At 59.6% G+C, this 11,573-nt stretch overlaps 1 protein-coding gene across 10 annotated transcripts in view; it reads right to left on the reverse strand.

The window, feature by feature from the left end:
- ZMIZ1 (zinc finger MIZ-type containing 1) overlaps positions 1–11,573 on the reverse strand; it is a 230,849-nt gene that overhangs the window by 59,144 nt on the left and 160,132 nt on the right. Inside the window, exon 1 of one of the 10 annotated variants that reach the window (XM_027129758.1) lies at positions 9,120–9,205. The exons of the other annotated variants lie outside the window; for them this stretch is intronic. The gene's annotated coding sequence lies outside the window, so the exon portion shown is untranslated. Of the gene's footprint in view, positions 1–9,119; positions 9,206–11,573 lie in introns of those variants that run through there. 10 annotated transcript variants of the gene reach the window in all.

Below are 11,573 nucleotides of genomic sequence, written 5' to 3' on the forward strand. Positions count from 1 at the left end.
CGGCCTGGACAGGAGAAGCCAGGGCCTGTGCTCAAAAAAGGAAGCGATTGCTTGGCGCTTGCCCCTTTCCCTGTCCTGATGCTGACCTCTGGGCGCCCCCTTCCGTGGGCTGGGCTGTCTCCCTGGGGCAGAAGTCACTAGAGACCCAGTGGCAAGGCTGCCCTGGGTCCAATAAAGTGGGTGTGGGGGCTTTCTCTGCTTTGGGTGCCACTGCCCTGAGCCCCCCAGGATGGTGGTATCTGTCCTCCCTGCGGGGGCTTCCCCAGGACTGCCCAGGAGCTTTGGGGACCTGATGTTGGCAAATGAAAAGGAGACACACCTGAGGGTTGAAGCCACAAGCTACTCTCAGCAGTGAGGGAGTCCTGAGCCCGAGGCCAAGAGCTCTCAGGGTCCCAGGGGAGATTGGGGGGTGGGGTGGGGGGCTGTTGACTCCAGGGTTTCTCAGGCTGGGGGGAGGGGGGTGGGCATTCCACATGTTTGCCAGGTCACTGGTGTGGGAGGAGAGGCACCCCTGTGCAGGCATAGGAGCAGGTGAGACGGGGGAGCATTTGGACACTCTTGGGCTGTGATGGAAGATGATGAGGCAGGGAAGCAGGAGGATGTGTCCCCAGAGGAACAGGCCTGGCACAAACACGAGGAGACCCATGACGGAGCAGCAAGGACAGCTCATGCTTACTCAGGGCTGACCCGGTCCCAGCACCGTGTTCCAAGCTGTGGCTGGAATATGCTCTTTAATCTTCCTAGGACCCAATGAGATGAGTGCTGGTCCCCCATTTTACAGATGAGGAAACTGAGGCTTAGAGAGGGTTAGAGGACCATTGTGTGGAGGGGACAGGAGAGGAGGGGGAGAGATGCTGATGAGCAAGGCTGGGGAGGGGGGCCTCTGAGGTGTGAGGGTCTCCAGCCTCTAATGGGGGGAGCCACAGGAGGGCCACGCCCTCCCCATCTGGAATGCCCAGCCCTCACCTCAGCTACTTCCCCCTGTGGAGACAAATCCCTAGGAAGCCACATGGCCGGGCCCCCCAGCCCCAGCTGCCCCTGCACTCGCACTGCACGCAGCCTGCTCCCCGAGACTGTTGACGCCTCACTCTCCAAGGCTGGGCCCGAGTGCTGTCCTGCTTCCCGAAGCCCAGCACCCAGCACCCAGTGGTTGTCAAGCCCTGGGGTGTGAGAGGAAACAGCGCACTGGCTCCTGTGGCTCTCCCCCAACTCGGAGAATTTCCTTTCACTGAGTGCCTTTCTGGGAGTCCTCCGGACAGCTGGAAGCCAGGCCTGGACCCACGGGCCTTATCCTGCCAGCCCAACTCCTTCAAGGCTACTGGGCCCTGGGAGGCACCTCAACACGACGCGGCTCACAGGCCCTCTGCCCAGAAAATGCATTCCACACATGTTGAGGGGGCTCATGGACCCAAACGAACTATCCGTGGACCTCAGAAGGGAGAAGTTCTTGGGCAAGTTGCCCAGAGGGCTTCAGGAGTCCAAGGTGTAGATGTATATATAGGTCCTTCCCCAAGAAGGAAGTGAAAGTGGGCGCCTGTGCTGGCCCACTCACCCTTCCTCCAGGGCTAGGGCACCAGACGGCTGCCAGCGGGGAAGCCCTGCAGCTTCTCATCAGGACAGAACAAGTGGCAGGCACACTGCACCCTTCGCTCTCCCCTGGCCTTCTCAGGCTCTCCTGTTAACAGCAGCCACGCAGGAGGCAGCACGAGTCCCTGGACAGCCCGCCCTCCGCCCTGCGCGGCCAGGTCTCTGGTCACAACACACAGTGCAAGGGGCACCTTACAGACAAGAGAACTGAAGCCTGTGGTGTGGCCGAGACCCAGGCTCTTGGGCTGGGGAATTCAACAGAAACTGAAAGCCCAGCTGGTCTGGGAGCTGATCATACGCTGCGAGGGTATGAAGTCAACCTGGTAGTAATGAGAGCTGCCACTTACTGAGCAATTACTATGTGCCAGACACTAAGTGCTCAAAGCCCCATCTCATTTACCCACTGCCGCAACCCTGCTGGGCAGAGGCAGACACAGGCAGCTGTGTTTTATTCATTAGGAGACAGAGACTTGGAGAAGTTAAGTGACTTGCCCAAGGTCACCCAGTAAACGACAGATGTGGGTTTCATAATTACTCCCCGACGCTGTCTTGGGAAGGACTCTGGGCGGCCTCACTGAAGAGCCCAGGGTGTGGGTGGGAGTGGGTGAAACAGGGAAGTTCTGCGGGGCCCTGTGCTTCACAGAAAGGACAGCGGGGAAAGTCCAGGGCCCCGTGCACGGAGAGGGGTGGGACCTGCTAACAGAGAGGCAGGCAGAGGCCCCGGGACCCTGCTTCCCTATAGATCTGTGATGACAGAGCTATGAGGCTCCTTAGACAGCCTCCAGCACTGTCCAGCAGAACCTTCCGTGATGACAGGAACATTCAACCACTGCACTGTCCAATATGGTAGCCACCAGCCCCACGGGGCTACTGAGAACCTAAAACGTGGCTAGTGTGATTGAGGGCCTGACATAGAATTTCATTTAATTTTATCTAATATACACTTAAATAGCCACCTGTGGCTAGTGGCCTTTCGATCAGACAGCATGGTAAGCCCAGTGGTTCCTCCTACAGGTGGGGTCCCCGAGAAGGATGAGGGCTCCCTCACGTCACACCTCAACTTGGGAAGCCAGAGCTGGCCCAAGAGCTCGGACCTCTCTGTTTCTTCCTGGGTGACTGCCTTTGCTGCAACCCACCTAAGCCCGGGCTGGTCATTTAAGAGATGTATATTGAGTACCCTGCATCGATACTAGTCAGGGGCGGCCTGTCCAGCAATGTACAACCTAGTGGGGATGACACCCGGTGGGCAAACGACCACATAAAACAGACTGATGTAAGGTTGCGGGTCCCGGAAGCTCGAAGGAGTGGAAAGGACCGCCAAGAGATGGGGTCCTGTGTCTGTGTGTGTGCTGGGGTCAGGGGACCAGGGAAGGCCTCCTGGCTGGTGACGTTCGAGCTGGGCCTGGTAGCGGCAGGGTGGAGAGGAAGTGACAGAAAGATGGGCTCCTCCCTGGGCTTTTTTCCCCTCCCCTCCGAAATGTGGCCCCCCATTTTCCACAGCCCTCCCTCCCACATGTAGGGTCTGAACCAAGGGCTGTTAAGTCTCCTGTGCACGACTACAAAGCTGCCAGTCGGGTCACACTCTTGGGGGGTGGAGCGGGAGGGAGGGTGCCTATAAATCACGGGCCGCCTCAGGCCCTGCCGGAGGCACGGGAGGGTGTGCGACACCTGTGCCCTCCAGTCCCAGTCCCAAGGAACCACCCGCATGGATTTAAACCCTCCGGGGGCGTGGCTGTAACACATTCCTTCCCCCCCCCCCCAGGGCCCCCGAGGCACTAGGGGCAGAGTCTACAGTCAAGGTTCTCTTTTTCCCAGGAGAGAACAGAGGGGAGGCCTGGACAAGTTCTACCAAGTTCCCGGAGCTCCTCAGAAGAGCTGGCTGCCCTCGCCCCCCACCACGGGCGACCGCAGAACAGGAACCCTGCAACGAAACGAGCTTTCCATTGCGTCAGCAGAGACAGGGACATTCCTGCAGCAGAGCTCCAACCTCGAAGGGCTCCCCCACTTCCCTGAATGGATTCCTGCCTCAACCCAAGAGCATCCCTGCTCCCAGAAGCCCTTGGAGTCCCAGGGGCCTCCCTGGCTGCCCCCTGCCCTGGGGATAAGATCCAGGCTCCTGGGATAAGATCTGTTTCAGCTATGGCCCCACCTCCCGTGCTCACCTCTGCTGCTTCGCCAGGAGGGACCGCCTCCCTAGGTGTGCCACCTGACATTCATTCCCCTTCTCACCCCAGACCCCAATCCTACCCATTTCCAAAATCAAGGGCCACTGGGAAGAGTTTCAGGCTACCCCAGCCCCAAGGGCACCACCTTCCCCTCCTCCTACAGGTCCTAGGGTGTGGAGCATGACTATTCATTCAATTCTCCTGGCCCCCCGTGCACCTTACTGTCTCCCGCTGCATCCTCAGATGCTGGCAGCAGGTAGCACCCAAAGGCAGGGCCAGACCTCCTTCAGTCTCCTGTCTCCTCACATCGTACACACACCCCCTCTAGCCCAAGACTCCAGTAGTTCAACTCCTGGAGTGGAGTCTACCTTTCAGAGATGAGACAGAGGGCAATGTTCTCAGTACAGAGATGAGGACAGAGGCCCCCCTAGAGGGGAAGTGACTTGCCAAAGGTCACACTAATTTGGTAACAGATCATAGATGTTATCACTTGAATGCTAGGCCCTGGGAGCCATGCTGCCACCAACAGTATCAGAATTATCTGAGGGGGCTTTACAAAACCAAAGGCAAATCACAGAGGCTGGGCTCTACCCCACAACTACTGAAACTCCAGGGTGACCGGGGAGCCTTGGCTTCAGGGAATGTGGGTGTCCTGGCCAAAGTCCCGACCTCATTCACCAAACATGCACAAAGCACCCACTACTGCCCCGGGCCCGGCACTTGTAAGGCCTGGCCTCCCCCCAAGGGTAGGTGGAGGCAGTCGGAGAACCCAGAGGGCCTCGGGGGCTCCAAGCAGGAGTCCGTGCCATGTCTACAGCTACTGAGAGCAAGGGGGCAGGAGGGCAGCAGAGTGCTTGGCAGGCCCCGCCTGGCGCTCTGGGTGGTGGGGTCAGGGTCTGGCTCTGTCAGTCAGTTTTGAAGGGCACACGGCACATCAGACTCTGGGGATCAAGAGTGCTGTGGGCATCCCCAGGCGGCCCATCTTGGCTCCAGGGAAAGGCACGGTAAGCAGAGGCCTGAACAACACCTCCACCTCACTCAAGGGGACTGGAAACCTGGGACTGTCCCCAAAGATCCTCTCATCTCTCAAGCTCCCCTGGATGGGCCTTGAGGACCCCCGTTTGGGGGTGCTGGGGTCCCTGGCAGAGAGCCAGCCCCTACTGAGCCCTCCTCCTTTGGTCAGCTCAGGGCCCAGGGGAGCAGGGGGCTGTAGTGAGGCCTGCTGCAGGGGGGAGGTGGGCACCTCAGGACACAGGGACAAGGCCAGAGACAAAGTGACCTCACAGGGATGGAGGAGGAAAGTGAAACAAGGCACAATTAGATCTTATATAAACCCCAAGTTCAAAACGGCAGACTGGGATTTGCAGTGGAGCGTAAGAGAGCATCAGTTCCATCCCAGGCCTGCCCTGCCGTATGACCTTGGGGCAGGAAGTCACTTTGCCCCTCTGGCCCAGAGAGGCTGGAAGTGCTTAGAGGGTAGGGGCCTTGATTTTCCCTGAGCAGGCTCCCTCGTGAGGCTGCTGCCTCTCTGCCAGGCCCTGGGAGAGTTTCCTCCTGCAGCTGCGGCTTCAGGGAAAGCAAAGGGGACAGTGGCACCTCGAATGGCCCGTGACATGAGGGGCAGCGGGCCCTGGCAGGGCGGGAGTGAAGGGCATCTTGTGTTCGCCAAATGTCCCCCACCCCTTCTCCCCTCCCTCTGGGGTGGTGCTAATGAACCTGGCCACAGGCCCACCGATGGGGTCCTTCCCTGTGGAGAAGAGCCAGCCTCTCCCTTGGGACCAAAGCCGCATAGATCAAGGTAAACACCTCCCTCACCAGGGAGCCCGTCTCCCTCTCCTTCCAGCTCTGACAGCTCAGAACTCTCTGTTCCTGGGGACACGAGGCTGAGCAGGCTCTCCCGCCTGATCCATGGATGACTTCACAAAGACTGACGCCTACCGGGCACCCAGACGGTCCTCAGGGAGGTCTGAGGCTGCTCCTGGGACCGCTGCCCACCCTTGCCCCCTGGCTGACCTCTGCTGGGTGGTAATGCACTGGCGGAGGAGTCGGAGACCTGGGGCTCACGCCGCCCGCTGGGTGACCTTGGGCAAAACTGAATCTCGGCTTTCTCCCATGCTACGTGGGAGCACCTGGCTTGTCTATACTCTCCTTACTGGGAGGCTGTCAGAAAATGCAGTGCTAAGAAAATGGAAGGTCCCTGTATCCAATGGACTCTTCCTGCACTGTCACACCTGTGGCCTCTGGTCTAGTGTCCTCACCTCACTTCTGTCCTAAATCTCCATCGTTCTCGGCCAGAGCTGTCCAATGGAACTTGCGGCCGCAGTGGAAATATTCTGTGATCTGAGCTGCCCAACCTGGTAGTCACTAGCCACACGTGGCTGCTGACCATTTGGAATGTGGCTGGTGAAAATGAGAAACTGAACTTGTAATTAATTTAAGGGTATAAACAGCCCCATGCGGTTAGTAGCTACCATACTGAACGATGCAGTTCTAAACACAGCTCCGCCATCCTTACTCCCTGGCACGTGACCCTGAAAGAGCCATGAGCAAGCTCCCAGGTAGGACTCTGGGTGAACATCTGTGGGAGCTCTCAGTCTGCCTGGCTAACATCAGACTCGGAACTCATCTTGGAGCTCCCAGGGACTCAGCTCAGCCTTGTTGCGTAGTACGGAGCCAACACTGACTTACAAGCAGAAGCGCTCTTTCAATCTCTCCATCACCTCCCCACTCCCACAGGGAAAGCAGCACGCGGCCAGCTTTCCGCTCCTGCGGTCACTCAGTAGTCGCTGAGCACCTTGCACCTGTCAGGCACGGTGGCCGGCACTGGGGTCTATACTGTGACGAGTAACACATGGCCCCTGCCTTCAAGGAGCTCACAATCAAGGCCACACTCCAGTCGGAGCTGACTGGCTTCCTCTGTCCCCTACTGGGTGTTCTAGAGGACATCAATTTTGCCATCTGAAACGGCGCTACCAAGTCTCTGAGTGCACAGACTGTCGTGAGAACCAGGAGGCAAAAGAGAGAGAGGCGAAGGAGCTCTTGTTGCCGAGGAGGCTGTGCAGGGAGCAGAGACAGCACCAGAAGCGAGTCTCAAACTCCGTGCAGGCTGCTGCTTCCGGTAAAGACCCAGATTCTCACCAAAGCATCGCTGTTCGGTGGTTTCTCACTAAGGAAGTTCAGGGTAAAAATAGCTCAGGAGGGGACTTGAATCCTGCTAGTTGGGGGGTAGTCACTGCCTGGCTGACACACAAAAAAGGGGAACAGGCTTACCAGTAGCCACGTGGACTTCAAGACTCACCCCCCACCACCACACACCTCCTGCCGACGGACAGAGCTTTCTGCTCTGTAGCGGATGGGAGATGAGCTTCCGGCCCAGAGCTCCAGAACTGGAAGGGGCCGGGTCCCTATAAACCTTCTGGGGTCACCCTGATTTCAGGGTGCCATCACCTTGCCCACCCCAACTCATTTCCCAATCCAATTTCTGGCCCATTCTCAAGGATGGCCCATTAAGAAGCTCTCTGGTACCAACTCCTTGCCAGCTGCCTCACAAGACCTTCCTGCTGCAGGGGCTACCAGCCATGCCTAGCACCCACCTGCCAGTCCAGCCTGATGGTCAAGGACAGGGGACCCAGGCCCCCATCCTGAGAGTGATGGTCTCCTGAAGCCCGTCTATGGAGGTTCACTGGTGCAAAGGGTTAGGGCAGGGAAAGACAGCCTGATGTCTCCTAGTCTCACCCAAGCTGGCTTCCAGTTGGACTCAAGAAGTGGGACCTATCTAGTGCTCCAGGCACCAATGCCTGTTAAGACCCCAACACCAAACCCACGTGCTCCTGACCACCAAGACAAACCTTCAGCCCAGGCAGTCCTCTGAGAAACCCTCTCTCCAAGGTCTTAAACGAGGTCTCCACAGCCTGGTGTCAGGCACCCCCAGAAAGGCCCCTTCCTGCTCTCTAGTGCAAACCCGTCTCTCCTCCTCTTCCTCCTCCAGCCGGCCTCCCAGCAAACACTTGTCAGAAGTCTGTTCTGCACCCACCAGCTCTCGGAAGGGCGCTCTGCCGCAATGGTGGCGCCACAAGCGCCCCTCGGGGTCTCCGGGCGCTTTCAGCGTTAGGGCTGCATCCTGACAAAGGAGCAGCTTGAAGTTGAGAACCCTCGGCCGCTGCCTCCGCGGAAGGCTTCCTGGTCGATTCTTATTTTTGCAATAGAAGCCGATTGAGGACGGAGCCTTGTAAAATGTCTTCTGGAGAGCCAACACTTCACCTTCGAGAGTAGGGGCGGTAGGGGAGCACCCTGGCCCCGGGCCCCGAAGAGAATGAGGGGCCCCTGTGTGGGCGCACAAAACGGGCCCGGTGCACGCCGGTGCCACTCTCGCGGCCAAGCCTCGGGCTGACACCATGCAGCACACGGCGCTACCCACAATGCACCGGCCCTCCTCTGTCACACACAGGCACGCACACTCACCCCCGCTCCCGGAGGGAGCCCGGGCCCGGTCCGCGGGCGCCCCGGCGCCGGCCCCTCCAACCCCGCACTTACCTGGAAGTTGCACCGGCCGCGGTACCGCCCTGGCGCCCGCAGGGGGCTGGGGCCCAGCCGGGGGCGGCCGCAGCGAGCGACTCGGGGCAGGGTTCAGCCGGCGCCGAACAAAGGCTGCACGCAGGCAGCGGGCGCCGCCTGCATCCCCGCTCCGCGCCGGGGCGGCGGCGGCGGCGGCGCGGGGGCCCGGGTGGCTCCGGCGCCCGCTCGCTCCGCGCTGCCCGCTCCGAGGGCGCTCCGGCTCCCGCGCTCCCGCTCGCTGCTGCCCGCCACCGCCGCCGCCGTCCGGCTACCGCACAGCACACATCAATTATTCATCGCCAGTCTCCAGCTTCCCGGGCGAAGCCAATCACAGGCGGAGGCTCCGTTAATGGGGCCGCCGCCGAGGAGGCAGCCAGCCGCGCGCCCGGGCGCAAGCGACAGCCCTCCGGGGACGGGGATGGGCCGGGGGCGCGCGGGGGGCGGGGGTGCACTGGGCGCGCCAGCGAAACTTCCCACGGCCAGCGCCCTGCGCCGCGCGCCCGTTCCCCGCCGGCGCGACCACCCACCCTGCGTGCGCCCGCGTGGGGCTGGGGGCTCGGGGGAGGCCGGGCGCGCCGCGGCGGGGGGAGGGGAGGGAGGAGGAGGAGCGCGGAGAGAAGATGAAAGGCTAGCAGACCTGCCTCGGCGTCTCCAGGGAGCCCTGGCTCGCGCGCGCCCTCCCCGCCCCGCGAGCCTCCCGTCCGCACCCCCGCCCCCCAGCCCGCCACCCGCACTCACTCGCGCGCGCAGACCGTCGGCCCAGCCACTTTGCTGCGAGGGAGCGCGAGCGAGTATGAATCGGAGGCAGCTCACATTTCAAACTTGCACGCAGGGGTGGTGCTGGTGCACGCCGCCGCCGAGCGAACGCACGACCCGACAAGCAGCGCTCCAGCCTCCGGGCGGGGGCGGCGACCAGGCCCCCTTCCCTCCCCCGCCCAGGCAATAAATTGGAAGCAACACTTGTGCAAGTGGGTCTCCCGGAACGCTGCCGCCCGAGGGGGCCGCCGGGAATGCGCAGGCGGTGGATGACTTCGGGTGTCTCCCGCCCCCCAGAGAATCCTCCCAAGTGGCCATGCTAATGAGGGTGGAAGTCAGGGTGGGGGCGGAGGAGGGAGCTGGCCTGGAGGCGGCCTCGGCCCGGGGGAGGAGAGGGGGCGGGGCGGGACTGGGGCATCCGGATTGCGACCTGGTTTAAAGGATTTTCGGAACGGGTTAGGGGGCGGAGAAGGCAGGCGGCCTGGCATCTTCCCTGGCACTGATGCCCCTGCCGCCCCTGGGATTCCCCGAGGCAAGGTGAGCGGGCGCACGTACGCTCGAGCTCGCTGACTTCGGGGAGTTCCTGTGCCCTGGAACCAGCGGCGGTAGGGAAGCCGGGGGCGGCTGCTGAGCGCGGCACTGCCCCGCCCCGGGAGCTGCTGCCTTCCTGACATTGCATCCTGTGGTGGCCGCGGCCTCTTCCTTCCAGCCTGTCTGTCGCAAGACCTGCTGGCGCTGAGCTGAGCAGACACACCTGGAAGCCCACCCGCCGCCCTACCACCCCAAAGGGTTCTTCGCTCCTTCCTCTTTCGTGGGCACTTCCCATCACCACGACCCTCTTGGGAGAAACTTTGCTTTAAGCCCCTTCCCCCAGCCCACCTGCAGTGAAGGTTTCTTGAGTGTCGACTTAACTGCCCAAACAATTAGGAAGGTAAGTGGGGCCCCATCATTCACCCTAATGAAAGGTAACCAGAACTGCCTTGAAAAATCTCTTCTGTATTAGACTGCCCTGCACTGCTCTCCTTGCCATCATGGGTAAGTGACGAGGTCAGCTAGCCTTTGACGTTGCTTCTCCTGTTCTCCTTCCATCACTCCCGATTACACCCCCCACCCCCCCTTTTCAGTCTGAGCTCTGGCTGGCCCCTGAACTTCCGTGTCTGTCCTACTGCCAGCCCTGGAAGTGCCTGAAACAAATCACATATCTAGAAATTATGTTCTTGCGCCTTGTTTGACATAAATCGTTAGCAGGCTCTAATCCCACCCACTGCCACTTGAAATATCACTTTCAGAGATGGCATTTGGAAATGCAGTTGTCATGGGCTTTCCCTCAGAGGAGCTGGTTAAATGGATTAATTCATACTTTATAACTTGCTGCCTTTTGGACGAGAACTAGCTTCCTGCAAGAGAGATTAATTTGCATCGCCTTCCTGCAGGGCCAACCCTGGGGCAGCCAGGGTAAGGACTTTTCTGCTCTGCCCAAATTCCAGGCTCTGCTCAGTCTCCCCTCCTCGGAGGAGGCTTCCCTCATCTTGGGTTACAATGGCTTCTTTAGGGACCGTCATTTATTCACTGAGACATCCATTGGGGCCCTGCCCTCCCAAGCAGCCCCACAGGGGTTTGGGAGCCCATGAGGGAAGAGCCCTGTGGCCAGTGAAGGCCCTCCATCTTTCTCTTTGGTTGGCCCAGTCCCCATTGCAGATCCTGCGTACCACAGACTCCAAAGCCCAGCGCTCAGCCAGTGACACCCAGAAACTGAGGAGGCACGACACCTGGGTCCACGTTTCAGAAGAAAACACTGAGATAGATGTCCCTAAGACCTGTTTTCTATCATAAATCTGGTTTTAACATGATGTCAGGGCTCAGACCTCGATTATACAAAATTCAAAGCTGCTAAGACCTCAAATAACCAGAACGCCGTCCTTCTGGCTCCTCCCCTCCCAGAAGTGCTCTGCAATGATAGGTCACAACATTTGTCTGCTTCTTAGTGCCTCTGGAGCCACCAAAGGCCCAAATGTTTGGAACTTCCAGGTTCATTCTTGAAATACCTGGTATGTGGTGGTACCATGTGGCTCCAGGCACGGAATTCAGAAAAAACCACTCCTATAGGTTGAACCAGAATTTGGACTGGAATTGGGCAGAGGTTTCCATCAGAGGAACGCAGACGTGGTGGCAGGGCCTGGGAAACTAGTGACAGCCCCACTCCTCCCCCACCTCCCAGCTCTCCCTGGGACCTACTCTGGAAGGAGCCCCGAGGTGGGGTGAGAGAAGAGTAGTGATATGCGTATTTAAACTTTACAGGCCTGGGACCAACTGACTTTCCCCAGGTGAGAAAAAAAAAAACAGGTAAATACTCTCCACTAGCAGATTTATGTAATCAGGAAAACAAACTGTTTCCAAGAATCTATTCACCAGCCCTCACAGAAGGCCTCCTGGCTAAAGCTCCCGTTTTCACATGCTAATTCCAAGGCCCGTTCGGTCCCATTCAAGCCCCAGTCCCGCTCACTAGGTTAG

This window comes from Aethalodelphis obliquidens, unplaced genomic scaffold (genome assembly GCF_003676395.1).
Source record: "Aethalodelphis obliquidens isolate GAN/ISIS:26980383/991018 unplaced genomic scaffold, ASM367639v1 scaffold37, whole genome shotgun sequence".
In the NCBI taxonomy this organism is placed as follows: domain Eukaryota; kingdom Metazoa; phylum Chordata; class Mammalia; order Artiodactyla; family Delphinidae; genus Aethalodelphis; species Aethalodelphis obliquidens.